Below are 12964 nucleotides of genomic sequence, written 5' to 3'. Positions count from 1 at the left end.
AAGACTACTATCTGGTCATGCTTGTCTAGGACAGCGTGTTCACATGTGTGTAGCGGAACCAGCTCATGTTTTGGAGCTTGCTATTGTAGTTCATTCCCTGAGAATCTCGCAACTTCATCTCGTCGATTTGTGTTGCAAACTTTCATCTCCCTTCTAGACATGATGAGTCTAGAATATTCTGACACCAACCAGATCTGAATCTCAGGCAGATGTGATGGTTGGAATGTTTCCCAAGAAATATAATATTGGTCTCTCTGTAACTCGGTAAAGTGGATGTCATGGCCAACACACCCAGCCGGAAGACCTATTATTGTAGCATCTTGATTGAGGAAGTTGGCCACCTCCCCATAAGGATTTCGTAGGATATACTCCCTAGTTTTTCCTTATGGATTCTTGTGCTCCCGAAGTCCGACCTTTTACTTGATGGTCTAGTTACCAAACCATCTCAATGAATAGGATATGCTAGCACGTCAAGGAGAACATTAGAAGCGGAGTTCTAAATGTCTCTCGGTCGATCATCCGGATTTTGATCCCTTGGCCTCGCTAAGGTGAAATCTAAGAAGGTATTCTCTTCCATTGCAACTGCATCGTCCATCACTATTCATCATGGTGGTATGTTGTGTTGCCAGGATCCTTGACACGGATGTTGGTAACACCTTGATGAATATGGAAATGCTCAAGTTCTTGAGAGCACGCGCAAGCACTAGGTGTTATCATCAGCACTAACTGGGATTGCCCCCAGATTTCCTCGGTTATGCTATAACCGTTTAAACAGTGGAATCACTCTCTGCTATTGAGTTTCTTCCCAGTTACTAGAATCATTCCGAGCATTTGCATTTTGTTCCCAGCTCGCACCCGCCATTGTGCCAGTCTACCATGGGTCCCATCCATTTCCGGTGATAATCAAAAATCACCCTCGTGTTGTCTTCAACAAGGTAATCTACATCATCCATTCTAGTCCGGGTATGCCATTCCCTTGGAATCCGTCAAACGATTGTTGGTGAATTGCCTTAGGCTGGTATAAAGAGTTTCAATGATCCTTTCCGATAGAGTTTCTTTCTGACGTCATCATATTGGATGAAGATCTCGAAAGCAAAGACGTTAAGATCAATATGAAGCAATGAATCGACATCTTTGAGAAGGATAGTTGGATTGTGAAGATCGTGTCAGCTTTGTGTCCCCTATGTCTTCTTACCTCATGTCTCGAATCTCGGGATGAGATTCTTGTTTAGTGGGGGTGAGCTGTCCCATCCCTAGCTTCTGGTACTGCCTGGTGTTTTGCATCTTGTTGCATCATGTATAAATTCTATTTAAGCTGAAATGGGGATTGGCCAAACCCTAGCATCAGAAAGAATTCAACTAGGTTCAAATCAAATCATTGCCAATGAACCCAAAATGCCCCTTGGAAATGTTCATGATTTCTGATAAAGGTGAAAACCTCTACCAAAAATGATGAACATATTTCTAGGTCATTCCTGGATTTTTGAATTAAATCATATTGTATTTGACTTTGGGCATTTAAACACTACAAATAATTTAAATGCTCAAATAATGTTGGAACTATTTGTGGGCCATTGAAACAATTCAGAAAGTGCTCATGAATATTTTCAGGATTTATAAAATTGATTTGGTTTTTAAAACTGGATCAAAAACAAACTGCAAATTAGAAAACAAAATAGAAAATAGAAAAGGAGGAAACCCCACCTGGCAACCCACTTACCTAGCGCTCCTGTGCGGCCCAGCCCACCTGGCCCCCTCCTCTGTCGCCTTCCTCCTTGCGCCAGTATGCAAGGGCGTGTGCCCGGCGCGCGCAGCCACACGTCGTGGCCACCTCCTCCCTCCCTGCCTGCCTACCCCCTTCCGCGATGCTGCTGCGGATGCCACGACACCTCCTGGACCCCCTCGCTCTCTCCCTCACCATCACTCCTTCCCTGGATCCCTCTCTCTTCCCCACCGAGCGGAGCTCGTCGCCGCCGCCACCGTTCGCCACGGCCACAACCACCCCCTTGCTCCCGTGATGTGTCCAAGAGCCCCTGGACGTCGTTCTCGTCCTCTCCACGGATCCGAGCAGCGCGGGATGCCCCGCTCCACCGACAACAGGCTCGTCTTCATCCTCGATCCCCACTGATGGTCGCCGCCGATTCGCCGTCACCCGTGCGCCCCCGAGCTCGTCGATGACCCCATCCGATGCGCGGTGAGCTTCGCCGTTTTTCCCCCGCTCCCCGAGCTCGTCCACGTCCCCAAGCCGCTTGATACGTCTCCAATGTATCTATAATTTTTTATTGTTCCATGCTATTATATTGCCCCTTTTGGATGTTTATGGGCTTTATTTTACACATCTATATCATTTTTGGGACTAACCTATTAACCGGAGGCCCAACCCATATTGTTGTTTTATTGCATGTTTCAGTATTTCGAAGAAAAGGAATATCAAACGGAGTCCAAACGGAATGAAACCTTCGTCAGCGTGATTTTTGGAAAGATTATGATCCAGGAGACTTGGAGTGCAAGCCAGGGGAGCATCGAGGGAGCCACGAGACAGGGGGGCGCGCCCACCCCCCCTGGGCGCGCCCTACCCTCTCGTGGGCCCCTTGAGGCTCCCCCGACCGACTTCTTTCGCCTATATAAGCCTACGTACCCTAAAAACATCGAATAAGAAGATAGATTGGGAGTTCTGCCGCCGCAAGCCTCTATAGACACCAAAAACCTCTCGGGAGTCTGTTCCGGTACCCTGCCGGAGGGGGAACCCATCACCGGTGGCCATCTTCATCATCCCGGCGCTCTCCATGATGAGGAGGGAGTAGTTCACCCTCGGGGCTGAGGGTATGTACCAATAGCTATGTGTTTGATCTCTCTCTCTCTCTCTCTCTCTCTCTCTCTCTCTCTCTCTCTCTCTCGTGTTCTCTCTATGGCACGATCTTGATGTATCGTGAGCTTTGCTATTATAGTTGGATCTTATGATGTTTCTCCCCCTCTACTCTCTTGCAATGAATTGAGTTTTCCTCTTGAAGTTATCTTATCGAATTGAGTCTTTAAGGATTTGAGAACACTTGATGTATGTCTTGCCGTGTTTATCTGTGGTAACAATGGGATATCACGTGCCACTTGATGTATGTTTTGGTGATCAACTTGCGGGTTCCACCCATGAACCTATGCATAGGGGTTGGCACACGTTTTCGTCTTGACTCTTCGGTAGAAACTTTGGGGCACTCTTTGAAGTACTTTGTGTTGGTTGAATAGATGAATCTGAGATTGTGTGATGCATATCGTATAATCATGCCCACGGATACTTGAGGTGACAATGGATTATCTATGTGACATTAGGGTTTTGGTTGATTTGTGTCTTAAGGTGTTATTCTAGTACGAACTCTTGAATAGATTGATCCGAAAGAATAACTTTGAGGTGGTTTCATACCCTACCATAATATCTTCGTTTGTTCTGCGCTATTAGTGGCTTTGGAGTGATTCTTTGTTGCATGTTGAGGGATTGTTATATGATCTATCTATGTTATTATTATTGAGAGAACTTGCACTAGTGAAAATATGAACCCTAGGCCTTGTTTCCTATCATTGCAATACCGTTTACGCTCACTTTTATCATTAGTTACCTTGCTGTTTTATATTTTCAGATTACAAATACCTATATCTACCATCCATATTGCACTTGTATCACCATCTCTTCCCCGAACTAGTGCACCTATACAATTTACCATTGTATTGGGTGTGTTGGGGACACAAGAGACTCTTTGTTATTTGGTTGCAGGGTTGCTTGAGAGAGACCATCTTCATCCTACGCCTCCTACGGATTGATAAACCTTAGGTCATCCACTTGAGAGAAATTTGCTACTGTCCTACAAACCTGTGCACTTGCAGGCCCAACAACGTCTACAAGAAGAAGGTTGTGTAGTAGACATCAAGCTCTTTTCTGGCGCCGTTGCCGGGGAGGTGAGTGCTTGAAGGTATATCTTTAGATCTCATAATAGAATCTTTTTGTTTCTTGTTTTATCACTAGTTTAGCTTGTCTCATACGCTTCGTATTTTTAATATCTTTCGTGAGTATGATGGAAAGGAAAATTGTGCTCAAGTGCTAGAAGAAGAATGCATTAAAATGCTTGGTACTAAATCTTTGAATGATGAGCATGATTGCAATGTTGTTAGTATGAACTCTTTGAATATCCATAGTACTAATGATGATTGCACTAGTTATGATGAAAATGTCTCTTATAAGAATGTTGATTTTTGTGGAGTGGAATGGGTTTGCATGGACACACCACATAGAGAAAATAGATATTGCAAGAGGCATAAGTATTTAAAAACTAAAGGTTTGCAAGAAAGCCTTGATGATTGTGGTGAAAGATTCAATATTTTTCGTGCCCCTTGTGAACTTTGCAATGAACGTGGTCATTTAAATCTCCAATGCAAATTGTTTCATGATCGAATCGTGTCCAAAAATTGTGATGAATTGATTTCCCTTGCGCATCATAATGAACTTAGTTGCTTTTGGGGTATGAAGAAATGAAACGTATAACTGAAGGTATTCCAAAATTTAGTCTTGATAGATTTCTTGATTTTGATCTAGAGAAGATTTATTTGTATTGTGCGGTGAATTGCATTGAAAATCCTTATATTGCCAATTACATAAAGAAAAGAAAGCAAATAGAAGATGAAGAGAATACTAATGAAAGGGAAGAGACTTCCAAATCTCCTCCTATTATTTCTTATGATGAATCAGGTTACGAGGAAGAGCTTTCTATTCAACCAATCTCATCTATAAGGAGCTCAAAGAGGAAGGTTGAACCCACACATAATGTGAACAAGAAAAAGAAAAGAAGGAGCAACAAAGGTAGAAAGGTATCCCTCCCAAATGATGTTGCTCCTACTACTCATTATGGTGATGATAATTGCTATACTATTGGTGCTATCCATATTTTTAATGATGAGAGTGATTATGCTTATGATATGAAAGGACTCAAGCTTGGTGAAGCTATGTTTGATGAGGATGAAATATTTGAGAATATATTTGCTGCAATTAATGTTTGTCCCAAGCTTGGGGATGCTACGTTTAATGAATATGATATTTTTAGCATACCAACTTTTGATATGCAAAGTTGTTATGGTGATATCATGCCTCTTACCTATGATGATTATATTGATGAAAGTGGGTTTGGAAGAGTGTCAACTTTATTTAGTGATTCCACTATATTGGGAGAGGTTTTCATCGATTATGATGAGAACGAAGTTGCTACTTATGATGATTATTGTGATGAAACTTACGCTCTAAAAAGTAGTGATGATTATATTTATAAAACTTATCATGATTATAATTACCCTTTTTCTAAACATTACTCTTTTAATGTGGAAACCATTTTTAGTGTTCAAGTCTCTTATGATATTCCCACTATTCCGAATGAGAAGAATTTTGCTTATGTGGAGAGTAGTAAATTTTCTATGCTTGTAGATCATGAAAAGAATGCTTTAGGTGCTGGTTATATTGTTGAATTCATTCATGATGCTACTGAAAATTATTATGAGGTAGGAACATATGCTTGTAGGAATTGCAAAAATATTAAGTTTCCTCCCTATGTGTTGAAAATCTTGAAGCTATGCTTGTTTAACCTTCTTATGCTAGTTGATTGTTGTTCTCATAAGTTGTTTGCTCACAAAATCACTATGCCGCGTGAAACTTTTTTCAATCTGTGAACCTTTTTACAAAACTTGTGGACTTTTTTGAATCCATGAATTGTTTTCAAATCCACGAACTCCTTTTATTTTTACAACTTTTTTCCAAAATCCGTGAACTTTTATTTTGAAATTTTGTGAACTTCTTTTCAAAAAAATGAACGTTTTCTAAATTCATGAACTTTAAAAAAAATCATGACTTTTTTTCCTTTTGAAAATTTGGTTCACGAGGTTTTTTTTCGTTTGGTATTTCCTACTAAGATGACCACGAATTTAAGAAAAAAAGAAAAAGAAAAAGAAAAAATATAAGTAACAGAAAAAGAAAAAGAAAAGAAAACAAGAAAAAGGCACAAAGTGAACAATGATGTGCTGTCTTGGTGGTTACTTCCGTTGACCAACAGCATGAGGTCTCGGGTTCAAGGTACCAATCCTGGTTTGTCAAAGGACGTCAGGGTTTAATTTAGACCGGGATTGCATAGTTTAGGATGCAATCGACTGGTAAGGGTTTGTTTTGCCGAATCTCTATCAGTTTAGGGTTTAAAATGAACTTTTTCCTCAGAAGGGTTCTCCATAGCACCTACAGTGGGCGAGAGTGTTCATTACTGAAAAAGAAACAATTACTGTGGGCGAGAAGTGTGCACCTAAACGGCTAAACCCACTGATGAATCAAGAAATCTCCGGGGCAAGGAGTGTTCTCCATCCAACCCGTAAGCATTTCCTCCCCCGGCCACTGTTTTCTCGTTTCCTACTTCCTGACCCATTATCAGTTCACCGTTGTATAGCCCATGCGCGCGATAGTTCGTCACACTCTTCTCGTGGGGGCTGTTCCAATTCTTACCCACCAATTTCACCTCATACCACCAGGGATCTGTCACAGGACCGCATGATTTACTCCACTCTATATGAGTGAGTGATCCCACGGCGCTGGAGTGCGTGCGAGGGTTGTAATCTGCTGGTATTTGTGTGTGCATGCGGCCTGTTCGGCGATTTGCCCGTTTATGAGTCGCACGCTGCCAGTGCCACCAGCGCATGCCGAGTTTCTGCCTTGCTGGTAACGCCATGTCAGTGGCAGCTTTGCAAGATCTTTGTTTTGCGCTCACGTTAAGTAATTTTGATTGATTGTTTTCCTCTGCCTTGTCTTTTTGAGGAACTGGCAGATTGTACTGCCGATATATTAAGAAGGAGAGAAAAGTGCTACAAAAGTACGATTACAGACCAGGTTTTTAGGTGCCTTCCACCGTATGCAGCAAAAGAAAATCAATCAGGTTCAGGTTCTGGGCTGTTTTCCACATCAGAAAGCCAGTGGACAGAAAGAGCGGGCTGTAAGATGTCCTGCCTAATGAGCTGTAGAATGGCAGATTCTTGAAGCACCTTCTGATCGAAGACTCGTCTGTTTCTTTCCTTCCAGATGTTCCAAGCTGTGTAAATAGCTGCAGTTTTTTCTCTTTTTCCCAGACTGCAAGCGAAGTCCTCCCACCAAGAAGTAATGGAGCCTGCCTGCTGGGCCGCCGTGACAAAGGCAGGGAAATTTAGGTCTGCCGCAACAAGAAACCAGACGGCACGAGCAAAGGGGCAGCGGAGAATCAGGTGAAGGGGAGTCTCATCTTGCTGGTCACATAGGTTGCACATTTCAGACTGGGGGATTCCTCTGGTTGCCAGGTTGTCATTGGTTAGGATCCGGCCGCGTAGCCATAGCCACATGAAGAATTGACACTTGGGCTCAACCTTGGCAGACCACAGCTTATCAAAGTGCAGGTTGATGAAGGAGCCAGCAAATTGGCATTGATAAGCAGAGGCGGCTGAATACCGTTTGGAGTCGTTCCAGAGCCACGATATGGAGTCCTCGGTCCCAGCCGATAAGGTGACCTGCTGGACTTGGTGCCACAAGGAGAGGAATTGGGTGAGCTCAGCCTGTTGAGAGATACGGTGCAGCCCCAGCAGCCACTTGTCGTTCTCAACGGCATCATGAACGGAGATCCTCTTATGGTAACATAGCCTGAAGATGTCGGGAGCTAGTGTGCGAGGGGCCTGACCCTCAAGCCAGCGGTCATGCCAGAAGCTGGCCTTGAGGCCATTGCCAAGCGAAATGGTGGTGCATGCCGAGAAGAGGGCTAGGTCCTCCTCATCGCACGACAGCTCGGAGCCAGCCCAGGGCCGCGCCTTATCCGTCCAATCATACCATTTCCAGCGGAGGCGCAAGGCCCTACTGAACCTCCTGATGTCAAGGATGCCAAGACCACCAAGATGCTTGGGGCGGCACACGGTGCTCCAATTGACCAGAGGCAGGCCCTTGCTGCTGTTAGGCCTAGACCGCCAAAGAAAATTCCTCCTGAGCTTGTCCATCTGCTTGATGACCCAACTGTCTAGCTTGAAGATCGTGAGCAAATGAATTGGAATAGCGGATAGAACTGAGTTGACCAGGCTGAGACGGGCATCCGGAGCCATCAGCCTGCCCCTCCATATCTGTAACCTTGCAGCCATCTTATCAAGAGTGGGTTGAATGTCAGCCCTCGTGATCTTTTTAAAGTGCAGAGGCAGGCCTAGGTACTTGCATGGAAACTGACCAAGAGGCACAGGGAAGCTGTGAAGCAAGGAGCAGAGGTCAATACTTTCGCAGGCGATAGGCAGGAAAAGGCTTTTTTGAACATTAGCTCTGAGACCCGATGCCATGCCAAACAGGCTGAGGATGTCACGTGCCGTGGCAATGTCGGCGGCAGTTGGAGCGATGAAGAGTGCCGCGTCATCCGCGTACAGGCTCACACGAAGACGAGAGGCCGGCAAACGAAGAGGAGACAGAGCACCTTCAGAGCAGGCTTTGGCAAAGATCTAGTGCAACGGGGCGATTGCGATGGCGAAGAGCATAGGGGAGAGGGGATCTCCTTGACGCAGTCCCTGCATGTGGAAGAGATTCAACCCGAGCTCCCCGTTGACCATGACCCGGGACGAGGCAGAGCTCCACAAAACAGCCATGAGGTTGCGCCATCGAGGGCCAAAACCCATAACGGTCATGAGCTCGAACATGTACCCCCAAGAGACCGAGTCGAAGGCACCAGCAATATCCAGCTTGAGAAGCAGAGCAGCAGACTTTGATTTGTGCAAGGATCTGACGGCATTCTTGACATACAGAAAGTTATCATGGATGCTTCGAGTCTTGATAAAAGCACTCTGGGAGCAGGGCACCAGCTGCTGCAGGAAGGGCGCGAGACGGTTGGCGAGCAGCTTGCACAGAATTTTTGCGACGGAGTGCATGAGGCTAATGGGCCGGAAATCCTTCACTCTGGATGCATCAGCAGATTTCGGCAACAGGGTGATGAAGGCCTGATTGAGAAACTTCCAGCGCTTGGCCCTCAAAGAGAAAACTTGATTCAGGGTTGCGATCAGGTCAGCCTTTACAATGTCCCAACATGATTTGAAGAAATCGGCCGTGAAACCATCAGGTCCAGGTGCCTTCCCCGAAGGCAGATTGAAAACAGTGGCCTTAATTTCAGGCTCAGAGAACTCTCCTTTGAGGGCCGACAGGTCAACAGAAGGGATCCCCAAAGAAGCCCAATTGAAGGAGCGATGCCTAGCCGGAGCAGTGCCAATCGAGCTCTTGAAGTGCCGCAGGAACTCAGCCTGCTTGTCAGATTGAAGAGTGAGCTGCCCAGAGTCAGTTTCAAGCATAGGGATGAAATTGCGTCTTCTGCGGCCATTGGCTTTGATGTGAAACAACTTGGACTTGGCGTGATTGGGACTTAGCCAAAGAATGCGAGATCTTTGCCTGATTCGGATGCACTGCACAGCCGCCAGTCCAAGAAGCTTTTGACGGAGGAAAAGCCGCAGGCCAAGTTCAGCAATTGTCAGATCCCTAGCGTCCTGTGCAAAGTCCAGGGCCAAGATCACTTGCTCGGCAATCGTGGAGAGCAGGGCAATGTTTCCCACCCGGGAGCGGCTCCATCGACGAAGGGCCCGGGCAAGTCTGGAAAGCTTGAAGTTGAGACGCCACATAGCATCGCTGTGAGTGACAGGAGCTTGCCAAGAGTCTATGACAGCCTCGCGGAAGTCCCTAATCTTTAGCCAGTAATTTTCGAACCGAAAACCTTTGTAGCTTGACTGGGAGACTTGGCCGGTCAGGATCATTGCACAATGGTCGGAAATAGAAGTTGAGGCAGCTCGCAAGTGGCATTGAGGGAAGAGCAAACTCCAATCAGTCGTGCAGAAGACGTGATCAATCTTGGTCTGAGTTTGCTGATGACAGGTGCTGGCCCAGGTGAACCTGCGGCCATGAAGGCGCAACTCATCCACCTCCAGTACATTGAGCGCCGCTCGAAAAGAATTAATCAGCCGGCGGTTGACAGTGCCGCTGCTTTTGTCGCCGACCCGACAAAGGAGGTTAAAATCGCCCAGAAGGATCCAAGGAGCAAGCATGCTTGCTTTCAGGTCCTTCAGCTCGGAGATGAACTCAAATTTATCAGCATCGGCCTGTGGCCCATAGACCACCGAGATGCTCCAGGAGGCGAGGGAGGCACGCATAGAGACAGAAGCCGAGATGGTGTTTGTGGAAGAACTGGAGTTAGTAATGGTGAAGTGGTCAGCAGAGAAAGCCAAGATGATGCCACCTCGCATGCCATCAGCGGGTAAGAAACAGAAGGAATCCGCAAACTCAGAACCGAGGAGGTCAAGGATCAACGGACGATCCACAGCGGAGAGCTTAGTTTCCTGAAGGCATACCACAGAGGCACGATTTTGAGAGCACATGTTGCGAACAATCTGGCGACGGGCCGGGTTGTTGAGACCACGGACGTTCTAGTTCAGAATGGTACAGTTGTGATCAGACATGGGGAAAAAATGGTAAACGCCGGGGAGGACAGAGTTACAGACAGCATAGGCACACTAGAACAAACAGAGGGCACAGATACAGTGAACTGAAGAAGAAACAGGGAGATACAACTGCAGGGATACAACCTGCCCTGCAAGCATGGATTGGTGTGTATCATGGAGAAGGCGAGGGAGGCGCTCGGAGGAGAAGTCGTGGCCGACAGCATCAGGCAGCCGCGCGACGGTCACGCTGGCGCCGGCCGGCAACCGTGGCCGGGCGCCTGCGCTGGGGCTGGCCCGCCTTGGAGAGCTGGAAGGCGCCAAAAATCGCCCTGACCGCCTCAACCTCGTCCGCAGCAAGGGGCTCCTTGAAGAGGTCCAGGAAGCGCTGCGTGGCCGCCTCCGACGAGTCCGGGCCGTTGGGGTTGTCGGCGATGCCCCATTTCTTCTTCAGGATCGAGCGCGCACGCTCGATGGAGTGGAGCGTCGAGGCGGGCTGGCCGGCCAGGCGGCGGCTGGTGCGGAGAGGTGGGGGCGGGGCCGGCTGAGTGGGCGTCGCCGCCGGGGGCAGCTCCAAGATGGGGGGGAATCTCGGCGCAGATCGACGCCACAAAGGGAACTGGAGGGGGGACGGCGACCGCTGCGTCAGCAGGAGGGAGAGCGGCAGCGGATCCGGCCTCCAACACGGGGGAGGGCAGCCCATCTGGCCCAAGGTGAGCAGGCAGAGGAGGGGCCGGCCCAACATGGTCCGCCGTGTTGAGCAAGGTAGGCGCAGAGCCGTCAGGTTGACCGGGCTCGAGAGCCACTGGGACCAGGGTGGGGTCGGGTCTAGTGGACACATGCAGGACGCTTGCCGCGCTGGATAGGGTGGGGACAACACCCACAAAGCCTAGGGCGATGTTGTCGACAAGCGGCAGGGCAGGAGACAGGGAGTTGCGATGGCAAGCCAAAGGGAGCAGTTGCGGCCCATCCCGATCAGCGAAAGGTGCAGTATCGCTTTCCAGAACGGGAGGGGGGGTGGCCGACGTAGGGGGCTGCATGGGGCTGCATGGCAGGGCACGCGTGTCAGGGGGCGACAGGGCGACCGTGAGGCCCACAGGCGTCGTGCCCGCCCCGACAGCGGTGGCCGGCCCCGCACGCGGCGAAGCAAGCGCCGCCGCGACGCCAGTAGGGCAAGCCGAGACGTTGGCGTCTTGACGCCGGCGGCGGCAGCCAATGTCACCGGCGTAGGAGGAGGAGGCGGCCTGCGTGCCACCGCCGCCCGAAGAGCCTGGCAGACCTCCGTACAGCATGCGATGAAACTGCCGGCGGGAGCCGCCGCCCTGACCGCCATTGTCAGGCGAACGATCGCGTGGTCGCGGCCCGAGCCTCAGGTGCGCGCTGCGTCTTGATGGGTGGTTACGATTGTCCTCAAAGGCATAGCGCCATGAGAGGGATCGTTTCCGAGGAAACTCGTCGTCGGAGCCGCTCGAAGGGATCCCGCTCATTGCGGAGTGGCTGCTGGCGCCGGAGTCGGGGCTTGGTGAGCGCGGAGAGTAGTCCCACACCTTGTCCAGGTGCAGGAAGATGGGGTAGGAGAGCGCCTTGGCGGGCCCGTCGTGTGATGGAGGAGGCTCGTTGATGCCCAGCTCAGGGTAGCTGAGGAGAGGCGACGTTGCGCGCGGCCGCTCCTCCAGCCCCAGAGCGCCCCTGCGCGCGATGGACTCCGGGTCGGCAGTCCAGATCCAGATGCAGAAGCAGGCGGCGTCCTGGTCGGTGGGGTGGAAGTCGTCGATGCAGTCCATCAGGCAGGAGCTTTTGAACAGGACGGCCACCGTCTCAAGCTGGCGGCCGTGCTCCGGCACGCCCTCAAGACAGACGCGGGCGCGATAGGGCAGTGGCACCAGATTCGCCCCGATGAACCGCGTCCAAGGGCGGAACGCAAGCGAGGCGTAGCCCACGTGGAGGGTGTCCGGCATGCCGACGGCGATGTTACGTACGAGCTGGTCGTTGAAGAGGACGAAGAAGTCGCCGACGTGCGCGAGCATGGTGACCGAGAAGGTCCCAGGGGCAAGGGCGAAGCGGCTAGCGATTGCCTCGCAGACCTGGTTGACGCGCAGGCGCGGCCTGTTGCCAATGGTGTCAAGGATAGCACCATGGCGCCCGCAGAAGCTCTCGGCAGAGAACATGGCAGAGGAGAAGGGTGCCATGCCAGAGACAAACTCAGGGCGCTTCTCCGAGTCGCCCGGGATGCGTGGAAGGTCCATGGCCACAGGGGCGGCCGGGGCGGGCAAGGAGGCGGGCCAAGGGAAGGGAGGGGCCGGGCCGAGGATGGATGGTAGAGCGCTGGCAACAGCGTGAGGGAGCGAGGGGGCAGGTTGCCGGTGCACGGAGGGGGAAAGGTCCGGCGAAGCAAGGGGAACAGGAGCAGACTCAGATGAGGCTGTGATGCGAGAGGAGACGGGGAGGCGGGTGGAGGAGGGGTGGTCGGGAGGGAAGGTTATGTGTT

This window comes from Triticum aestivum, chromosome 4B (assembly GCF_018294505.1).
Source record: "Triticum aestivum cultivar Chinese Spring chromosome 4B, IWGSC CS RefSeq v2.1, whole genome shotgun sequence".
NCBI lineage: Eukaryota > Viridiplantae > Streptophyta > Magnoliopsida > Poales > Poaceae > Triticum > Triticum aestivum.
Note: the sequence above shows the minus strand (reverse complement) of the source record.